The sequence below is a fragment of the Rhinoderma darwinii genome, unplaced genomic scaffold, assembly GCF_050947455.1.
Source record: "Rhinoderma darwinii isolate aRhiDar2 unplaced genomic scaffold, aRhiDar2.hap1 Scaffold_563, whole genome shotgun sequence".
Taxonomy (NCBI): Eukaryota; Metazoa; Chordata; class Amphibia; order Anura; family Rhinodermatidae; genus Rhinoderma; species Rhinoderma darwinii.
In genome coordinates this window covers 225,479-237,489 of record NW_027464115.1, presented here as the reverse complement: position 1 = coordinate 237,489, position 12,011 = coordinate 225,479, and positions in this window count along the sequence as shown.

Here is a 12,011-nt window from a genome sequence, read left to right as displayed (position 1 = left end):
ATATTATATGGTGGTGGCGCTGTACGGTATATTATATGGTGGCGGTGGTGCTGTACGGTATATTATATGGTGGTGGCGCTGTACGGTATATTATATGGTGGTGGCGCTGTACGGTATATTATATGGTGGTGACGCTGTACGGTATATTATATGGTGGCGGTGGTGCTGTACGGTATATTATATGGTGGTGGCGCTGTACGGTATATTATATGGTGGTGGCGCTGTACGGTATATTATATGGTGGTGGCGCTGTACGGTATATTATATGGTGGTGGGGCTGTACGGTATATTATATGGTGGTGGTGGCGCTGTACGGTATATTATATGGTGGTGGGGCTGTACGGTATATTATATGGTGGTGGGGCTGTACGGTATATTATATGGTGGTGGCGCTGTACGGTATATTATATGGTGGTGGTGCTGTGCGGTATATTATATGGTGGTGGCGCTGTACGGTATATTATATGGTGGTGGCGCTGTACGGTATATTATATGGTGGTGGCGCTGTACGGTATATTATATGGTGGTGACGCTGTACGGTATATTATATGGTGGTGGTGACGCTGTACGGTATATTATATGGTGGTGGCGCTGTACGGTATATCATATGGTGGTGGCGCTGTACGGTATATTATATGGTGGTGGCGCTGTACGGTATATTATATGGTGGCGGTGCTGTACGGTATATTATATGGTGGCGGTGCTGTACGGTATATTATATGGCGGTGGCGCTGTACGGTATATTATATGGTGGCGGCGCTGTACGGTATATTATATGGTGGTGGCGCTGTACGGTATATTATATGGTGGTGGCGCTGTACGGTATATTATATGGTGGCGCTGTACGGTATATTATATGGTGGTGGCGCTGTACGGTATATTATATGGCGGTGGTGCTGTACGGTATATTATATGGTGGTGACGCTGTACGGTATATTATATGGTGGTGGTGGCGCTGTACGGTATATTATATGGTGGTGGTGGCGCTGTACGGTATATTATATGGTGGTGACGCTGTACGGTATATTATATGGTGGTGGTGGCGCTGTACGGTATATTATATGGTGGTGACGCTGTACGGTATATTATATGGTGGTGACGCTGTACGGTATATTATATGGTGGTGGCGCTGTACGGTATATTATATGGTGGTGGCGCTGTACGGTATATTATATGGTGGTGACGCTGTACGGTATATTATATGGTGGTGGCGCTGTGCGGTATATTATATGGTGGTGGCGCTGTGCGGTATATTATATGGTGGTGGCGCTGTACGGTATATTATATGGTGGTGACGCTGTACGGTATATTATATGGTGGTGGGGCTGTACGGTATATTATATGGTGGTGACGCTGTACGGTATATTATATGGTGGTGGGGCTGTGCGGTATAATATATGGTGGTGGGGCTGTACGGTATATTATATGGTGGTGACGCTGTACGGTATATTATATGGTGGTGGTGCTGTACGGTATATTATATGGTGGCGGCGCTGTACGGTATATTATATGGTGGCGGCGCTGTACGGTATATTATATGGTGGTGGCGCTGTGCGGTATATTATATGGTGGTGACGCTGTACGGTATATTATATGGTGGTGGTGCTGTACGGTATATTATATGGTGGTGGGGCTGTACGGTATATTATATGGTGGCGGCGCTGTACGGTATATTATATGGTGGTGGCGCTGTACGGTATATTATATGGTGGCGCTGTACGGTATATTATATGGTGGTGGCGCTGTACGGTATAATATATGGTGGCGGCGCTGTACGGTATATTATATGGTGGTGGCGCTGTACGGTATATTATATGGTGGTGGGGCTGTACGGTATATTATATGGTGGTGGCGCTGTACGGTATATTATATGGTGGTGGCGCTGTACGGTATATTATATGGTGGTGGCGCTGTACGGTATATTATATGGTGGTGGTGGCGCTGTGCGGTATATTATATGGTGGTGGCGCTGTACGGTATATTATATGGTGGTGGTGGCGCTGTGCGGTATATTATATGGTGGTGGTGCTGTACGGTATATTATATGGTGGTGGCGCTGTGCGGTATATTATATGGTGGTGGTGCTGTACGGTATATTATATGGTGGTGGCGCTGTACGGTATATTATATGGTGGTGGTGGCGCTGTACGGTATATTATATGGTGGTGGGGCTGTGCGGTATATTATATGGTGGTGGTGCTGTACGGTATATTATATGGTGGTGGCGCTGTACGGTATATTATATGGTGGTGGTGGCGCTGTACGGTATATTATATGGTGGTGGCGCTGTGCGGTATATTATATGGTGGTGGCGCTGTACGGTATATTATATGGTGGTGGCGCTGTACGGTATATTATATGGTGGTGGTGGCGCTGTGCGGTATATTATATGGTGGTGGTGCTGTACGGTATATTATATGGCGGTGGCGCTGTACGGTATATTATATGGTGGTGGTGGTGCTGTACGGTATATTATATGGTGGTGGCGCTGTACGGTATATTATATGGTGGTGGGGCTGTGCGGTATATTATATGGTGGTGGCGCTGTGCGGTATATTATATGGTGGTGGCGCTGTACGGTATATTATATGGTGGTGGCGCTGTGCGGTATATTATATGGTGGTGACGCTGTACGGTATATTATATGGTGGTGGCGCTGTACGGTATATTATATGGTGGTGGAGCTGTACGGTATATTATATGGTGGTGGCGCTGTGCGGTATATTATATGGTGGTGGCGCTGTACGGTATATTATATGGTGGTGGCGCTGTGCGGTATATTATATGGTGGTGGCGCTGTGCGGTATATTATATGGTGGTGGAGCTGTACGGTATATTATATGGTGGTGACGCTGTACGGTATATTATATGGTGGTGGCGCTGTACGGTATATTATATGGTGGTGGCGCTGTACGGTATATTATATGGTGGCGGCGCTGTACGGTATATTATATGGTGGTGGGGCTGTACGGTATATTATATGGTGGTGGGGCTGTACGGTATATTATATGGTGGTGGCGCTGTACGGTATATTATATGGTGGTGGCGCTGTACGGTATATTATATGGTGGTGGGGCTGTGCGGTATATTATATGGTGGCGGTGCTGTACGGTATATTATATGGTGGCGGTGCTGTACGGTATATTATATGGTGGTGGGGCTGTACGGTATATTATATGGTGGTGGGGCTGTACGGTATATTATATGGTGGCGGCGCTGTACGGTATATTATATGGTGGTGGTGCTGTACGGTATATTATATGGTGGTGACGCTGTACGGTATATTATATGGTGGTGGTGGCGGTGTGCGGTATATTATATGGTGGTGGTGGCGCTGTACGGTATATTATATGGTGGTGGCGCTGTACGGTATATTATATGGTGGCGGTGCTGTACGGTATATTATATGGTGGTGGCGCTGTGCGGTATATTATATGGCGGTGGCGCTGTACGGTATATTATATGGTGGTGGAGCTGTACGGTATATTATATGGTGGTGGCGCTGTACGGTATATTATATGGTGGTGGGGCTGTACGGTATATTATATGGTGGTGGCGGCGCTGTACGGTATATTATATGGTGGTGGCGGCGCTGTACGGTATATTATATGGTGGTGGCGCTGTACGGTATATTATATGGTGGTGGGGGCGCTGTACGGTATATTATATGGTGGTGGCGCTGTACGGTATATTATATGGTGGTGGAGCTGTACGGTATATTATATGGTGGTGGTGCTGTACGGTATATTATATGGTGGTGGGGGCGCTGTACGGTATATTATATGGTGGTGGCGCTGTGCGGTATATTATATGGCGGTGGCGCTGTGCGGTATATTATATGGCGGTGGCGCTGTACGGTATATTATATGGCGGTGGTGCTGTACGGTATATTATATGGTGGCGCTGTGCGGTATATTATATGGTGGTGGTGCTGTACGGTATATTATATGGTGGTGGGGCTGTACGGTATATTATATGGTGGTGGGGCTGTACGGTATATTATATGGTGGCGGCGCTGTACGGTATATTATATGGCGGTGGCGCTGTGCGGTATATTATATGGCGGTGGCGCTGTACGGTATATTATATGGCGGTGGTGCTGTACGGTATATTATATGGTGGCGCTGTGCGGTATATTATATGGTGGTGGTGCTGTACGGTATATTATATGGTGGTGGCGCTGTACGGTATATTATATGGTGGTGGGGCTGTACGGTATATTATATGGTGGCGGCGCTGTACGGTATATTATATGGTGGTGGCGCTGTACGGTATATTATATGGTGGTGGGGCTGTACGGTATATTATATGGTGGTGGGGCTGTACGGTATATTATATGGTGGGGGCGCTGTACGGTATATTATATGGTGGTGACGCTGTACGGTATATTATATGGTGGTGGCGCTGTACGGTATATTATATGGTGGTGGAGCTGTACGGTATATTATATGGTGGCGGTGCTGTACGGTATATTATATGGTGGTGGAGCTGTGCGGTATATTATATGGTGGGGTGCTGTACGGTATATTATATGGTGGTGGCGCTGTACGGTATATTATATGGCGGTGGTGCTGTACGGTATATTATATGGTGGCGGTGCTGTACGGTATATTATATGGTGGCGGGGCTGTACGGTATATTATATGGTGGTGGTGCTGTACGGTATATTATATGGTGGGGGTGACGCTGTACGGTATATTATATGGTGGTGGCGCTGTACGGTATATTATATGGTGGTGGTGCTGTACGGTATATTATATGGTGGGGGTGACGCTGTACGGTATATTATATGGTGGTGGCGCTGTACGGTATATTATATGGTGGTGGCGCTGTACGGTATATTATATGGTGGTGGCGCTGTGCGGTATATTATGTGGTGGCGGCGCTGTACGGTATATTATATGGTGGGGGTGACGCTGTACGGTATATTATATGGTGGTGGCGCTGTACGGTATATTATATGGTGGTGGCGGTGCTGTACGGTATATTATATGGTGGTGACGCTGTACGGTATATTATATGGTGGTGGTGGCGCTGTACGGTATATTATATGGTGGTGGCGCTGTACGGTATATTATATGGTGGTGGCGGTGTGCGGTATATTATATGGTGGTGGCGCTGTACGGTATATTATATGGTGGTGGCGGTGTACGGTATATTATATGGTGGTGGCGCTGTACGGTATATTATATGGTGGTGGGGCTGTACGGTATATTATATGGTGGTGGCGCTGTACGGTATATTATATGGTGGTGGCGCTGTACGGTATATTATATGGTGGTGGCGCTGTACGGTATATTATATGGTGGCGCTGTACGGTATATTATATGGTGGTGACGCTGTACGGTATGTTATATGGTGGTGGGGCTGTACGGTATATTATATGGTGGTGACGCTGTACGGTATGTTATATGGTGGTGGCGCTGTACGGTATATTATATGGTGGTGGCGCTGTACGGTATATTATATGGTGGTGGTGGCGCTGTACGGTATATTATATGGTGGTGGCGCTGTACGGTATATTATATGGTGGTGGCGCTGTACGGTATATTATATGGTGGTGACGCTGTACGGTATATTATATGGTGGTGACGCTGTACGGTATATTATATGGTGGTGGCGCTGTACGGTATATTATATGGTGGTGACGCTGTACGGTATATTATATGGTGGTGGCGCTGTACGGTATATTATATGGTGGTGGCGCTGTACGGTATATTATATGGTGGTGGCGCTGTACGGTATATTATATGGTGGTGGCGCTGTACGGTATATTATATGGTGGTGGCGCTGTACGGTATATTATATGGTGGTGACGCTGTACGGTATATTATACGGTGGTGGCGCTGTACGGTATATTATATGGTGGTGACGCTGTACGGTATATTATACGGTGGTGGCGCTGTACGGTATATTATATGGTGGTGGCGCTGTACGGTATATTATATGGTGGTGGCGCTGTACGGTATATTATATGGTGGTGGCGCTGTACGGTATATTATATGGTGGTGGCGCTGTACGGTATATTATATGGTGGTGACGCTGTGCGGTATATTATATGGTGGTGGCGCTGTACGGTATATTATATGGTGGTGACGCTGTGCGGTATATTATATGGTGGTGGCGCTGTACGGTATATTATATGGTGGTGACGCTGTGCGGTATATTATATGGTGGGGGTGCTGTACGGTATATTATATGGTGGTGGCGCTGTACGGTATATTATATGGTGGTGGCGCTGTGCGGTATATTATATGGTGGTGGCGCTGTGCGGTATATTATATGGCGGCGGCGCTGTGCGGTATATTATATGGTGGCGGTGCTGTACGGTATATTATATGGTGGCGGCGCTGTACGGTATATTATATGGTGGTGACGCTGTACGGTATATTATACGGTGGTGGCGCTGTACGGTATATTATATGGTGGTGACGCTGTACGGTATATTATATGGTGGTGGCGCTGTACGGTATATTATATGGTGGTGGTGCTGTACGGTATATTATATGGTGGTGGTGCTGTACGGTATATTATATGGTGGTGGCGCTGTACGGTATATTATATGGTGGTGGTGGTGCTGTACGGTATATTATATGGTGGTGGGGCTGTGCGGTATATTATATGGTGGTGGGGCTGTACGGTATATTATATGGTGGTGGTGGCGCTGTACGGTATATTATATGGTGGTGGCGCTGTACGGTATATTATATGGTGGTGGGGCTGTACGGTATATTATATGGTGGCGCTGTACGGTATATTATATGGTGGTGGTGCTGTACGGTATATTATATGGTGGTGGGGCTGTGCGGTATATTATATGGTGGTGGGGGCGCTGTACGGTATATTATATGGTGGTGGCGCTGTACGGTATATTATATGGTGGTGGCGCTGTACGGTATATTATATGGTGGTGGCGCTGTACGGTATATTATATGGTGGTGGCGCTGTACGGTATATTATATGGTGGCGGTGCTGTACGGTATATTATATGGTGGTGGGGCTGTGCGGTATATTATATGGTGGTGGCGCTGTACGGTATATTATATGGTGGTGGTGCTGTACGGTATATTATATGGTGGTGGTGCTGTACGGTATATTATATGGTGGTGGTGGCGGTGTGCGGTATATTATATGGTGGTGGCGCTGTGCGGTATATTATATGGTGGTGGTGCTGTACGGTATATTATATGGTGGTGGTGGCGCTGTACGGTATATTATATGGTGGTGGCGCTGTACGGTATATTATATGGTGGTGGGGCTGTGCGGTATATTATATGGTGGTGGCGCTGTACGGTATATTATATGGTGGTGACGCTGTACGGTATATTATATGGTGGTGACGCTGTACGGTATATTATATGGTGGTGGCGCTGTACGGTATATTATATGGTGGCGGCGCTGTACGGTATATTATATGGTGGTGGGGCTGTACGGTATATTATATGGTGGTGACGCTGTGCGGTATATTATATGGTGGTGGCGCTGTACGGTATATTATATGGTGGTGGTGCTGTACGGTATATTATATGGTGGTGGCGCTGTACGGTATATTATATGGTGGTGGTGCTGTACGGTATATTATATGGTGGTGGTGGTGCTGTACGGTATATTATATGGTGGGGCTGTACGGTATATTATATGGTGGTGGCGCTGTACGGTATATTATATGGTGGTGGGGCTGTGCGGTATATTATATGGTGGTGGCGCTGTACGGTATATTATATGGTGGTGACGCTGTACGGTATATTATATGGTGGTGACGCTGTACGGTATATTATATGGTGGTGGGGCTGTACGGTATATTATATGGTGGCGGCGCTGTACGGTATATTATATGGTGGTGGCGCTGTACGGTATATTATATGGTGGTGACGCTGTACGGTATATTATATGGTGGTGACGCTGTACGGTATATTATATGGTGGCGGCGCTGTACGGTATATTATATGGTGGCGGCGCTGTACGGTATATTATATGGTGGTGGCGCTGTACGGTATATTATATGGTGGTGGGGCTGTACGGTATATTATATGGTGGTGGGGCTGTACGGTATATTATATGGCGGTGGCGCTGTACGGTATATTATATGGTGGTGGGGCTGTGCGGTATATTATATGGTGGTGGGGCTGTACGGTATATTATATGGTGGTGGCGCTGTACGGTATATTATATGGTGGGGTGCTGTACGGTATATTATATGGTGGTGGCGCTGTACGGTATATTATATGGCGGTGGTGCTGTACGGTATATTATATGGTGGTGGGGCTGTGCGGTATATTATATGGTGGTGACGCTGTACGGTATATTATATGGTGGTGGGGCTGTGCGGTATATTATATGGTGGTGACGCTGTACGGTATATTATATGGTGGTGGGGCTGTGCGGTATATTATATGGTGGTGGCGCTGTACGGTATATTATATGGTGGTGACGCTGTACGGTATATTATATGGTGGTGGTGCTGTACGGTATATTATATGGTGGTGGGGCTGTACGGTATATTATATGGTGGTGGCGGCGCTGTACGGTATATTATATGGTGGTGGCGCTGTACGGTATATTATATGGTGGTGGGGCTGTACGGTATATTATATGGTGGTGGCGCTGTGCGGTATATTATATGGTGGTGGGGCTGTGCGGTATATTATATGGTGGTGGTGCTGTACGGTATATTATATGGTGGTGGCGCTGTACGGTATATTATATGGTGGTGACGCTGTACGGTATATTATATGGTGGTGGCGCTGTACGGTATATTATATGGCGGTGGCGCTGTACGGTATATTATATGGTGGTGACGCTGTACGGTATATTATATGGTGGTGACGCTGTACGGTATATTATATGGTGGTGGCGCTGTACGGTATATTATATGGTGGTGGCGCTGTACGGTATATTATATGGTGGTGGCGCTGTACGGTATATTATATGGCGGTGGCGCTGTACGGTATATTATATGGCGGTGGCGCTGTACGGTATATTATATGGTGGTGGTGGCGCTGTACGGTATATTATATGGTGGTGGTGGCGCTGTACGGTATATTATATGGTGGTGACGCTGTACGGTATATTATATGGTGGTGACGCTGTACGGTATATTATATGGTGGTGGCGCTGTACGGTATATTATATGGTGGTGGCGCTGTACGGTATATTATATGGTGGTGGCGCTGTACGGTATATTATATGGCGGTGGCGCTGTACGGTATATTATATGGCGGTGGCGCTGTACGGTATATTATATGGTGGTGGCGCTGTACGGTATATTATATGGTGGTGACGCTGTACGGTATATTATATGGTGGTGACGCTGTACGGTATATTATATGGTGGTGGGGCTGTACGGTATATTATATGGTGGTGGCGGCGCTGTACGGTATATTATATGGTGGTGGGGCTGTACGGTATATTATATGGTGGTGGTGACGCTGTACGGTATATTATATGGTGGTGGTGACGCTGTACGGTATATTATATGGTGGTGGTGCTGTACGGTATATTATATGGTGGTGGTGGGGCTGTACGGTATATTATATGGCGGTGGTGCTGTGCGGTATATTATATGGTGGTGGTGCTGTACGGTATATTATATGGTGGTGGGGCTGTACGGTATATTATATGGTGGTGGCGCTGTACGGTATATTATATGGTGGTGGCGCTGTACGGTATATTATATGGTGGTGGCGCTGTACGGTATATTATATGGTGGTGGCGCTGTACGGTATATTATATGGTGGCGGCGCTGTACGGTATATTATATGGTGGTGGCGCTGTGCGGTATATTATATGGTGGTGGCGCTGTGCGGTATATTATATGGTGGTGGTGCTGTACGGTATATTATATGGTGGTGGCGCTGTACGGTATATTATATGGTGGTGACGCTGTACGGTATATTATATGGTGGTGGGGCTGTACGGTATATTATATGGTGGTGACGCTGTACGGTATATTATATGGTGGTGGTGGTGCTGTACGGTATATTATATGGTGGTGGCGCTGTACGGTATATTATATGGTGGTGGGGGCGCTGTACGGTATATTATATGGTGGTGACGCTGTACGGTATATTATATGGTGGTGGCGCTGTACGGTATATTATATGGTGGTGGCGCTGTACGGTATATTATATGGTGGTGACGCTGTACGGTATATTATATGGTGGTGGCGCTGTACGGTATATTATATGGTGGTGGCGGTGTACGGTATATTATATGGTGGTGGCGGTGCTGTACGGTATATTATATGGTGGCGGCGCTGTACGGTATATTATATGGTGGCGGCGCTGTACGGTATATTATATGGTGGTGGCGCTGTACGGTATATTATATGGTGGTGACGCTGTACGGTATATTATATGGTGGTGACGCTGTACGGTATATTATATGGTGGGGGCGCTGTACGGTATATTATATGGTGGTGGGGCTGTACGGTATATTATATGGTGGTGGCGCTGTACGGTATATTATATGGTGGTGACGCTGTACGGTATATTATATGGTGGTGGCGCTGTACGGTATATTATATGGTGGTGGGGCTGTACGGTATATTATATGGTGGTGACGCTGTACGGTATATTATATGGTGGTGGGGCTGTACGGTATATTATATGGTGGTGGCGCTGTACGGTATATTATATGGTGGTGGCGCTGTGCGGTATATTATATGGTGGTGACGCTGTACGGTATATTATATGGTGGTGGCGCTGTACGGTATATTATATGGTGGGGCTGTGCGGTATATTATATGGTGGTGGCGCTGTACGGTATATTATATGGTGGTGGCGCTGTACGGTATATTATATGGTGGTGACGCTGTACGGTATATTATATGGTGGTGGCGCTGTACGGTATATTATATGGTGGTGGGGCTGTACGGTATATTATATGGTGGTGACGCTGTACGGTATATTATATGGTGGCGGCGCTGTACGGTATATTATATGGTGGTGGCGCTGTACGGTATATTATATGGTGGTGGCGCTGTACGGTATATTATATGGTGGTGGGGCTGTACGGTATATTATATGGTGGTGGCGCTGTACGGTATATTATATGGTGGTGGCGCTGTACGGTATATTATATGGTGGTGGCGCTGTACGGTATATTATATGGTGGTGGCGCTGTACGGTATATTATATGGTGGTGGCGCTGTACGGTATATTATATGGTGGTGGTGCTGTACGGTATATTATATGGTGGTGGGGCTGTACGGTATATTATATGGTGGCGGTGCTGTACGGTATATTATATGGTGGTGGTGGCGCTGTACGGTATATTATATGGTGGCGGCGCTGTACGGTATATTATATGGTGGTGGCGCTGTACGGTATATTATATGGTGGTGGCGCTGTACGGTATATTATATGGTGGTGGCGCTGTACGGTATATTATATGGTGGTGGCGCTGTACGGTATATTATATGGTGGTGACGCTGTACGGTATATTATATGGTGGTGCTGTACGGTATATTATATGGTGGTGGCGCTGTACGGTATATTATATGGTGGTGGTGCTGTACGGTATATTATATGGTGGTGGCGCTGTACGGTATATTATATGGTGGTGGCGCTGTACGGTATATTATATGGTGGTGGCGCTGTACGGTATATTATATGGTGGTGGTGCTGTACGGTATATTATATGGTGGTGGGGCTGTACGGTATATTATATGGTGGCGGTGCTGTACGGTATATTATATGGTGGCGGTGCTGTACGGTATATTATATGGTGGTGGCGCTGTACGGTATATTATATGGTGGCGGCGCTGTACGGTATATTATATGGTGGCGGTGCTGTACGGTATATTATATGGTGGTGGTGGCGCTGTACGGTATATTATATGGTGGCGGCGCTGTACGGTATATTATATGGTGGTGGTGCTGTACGGTATATTATATGGTGGTGGCGCTGTACGGTATATTATATGGTGGTGGCGCTGTACGGTATATTATATGGTGGTGGCGCTGTACGGTATATTATATGGTGGCGGTGGTGCTGTACGGTATATTATA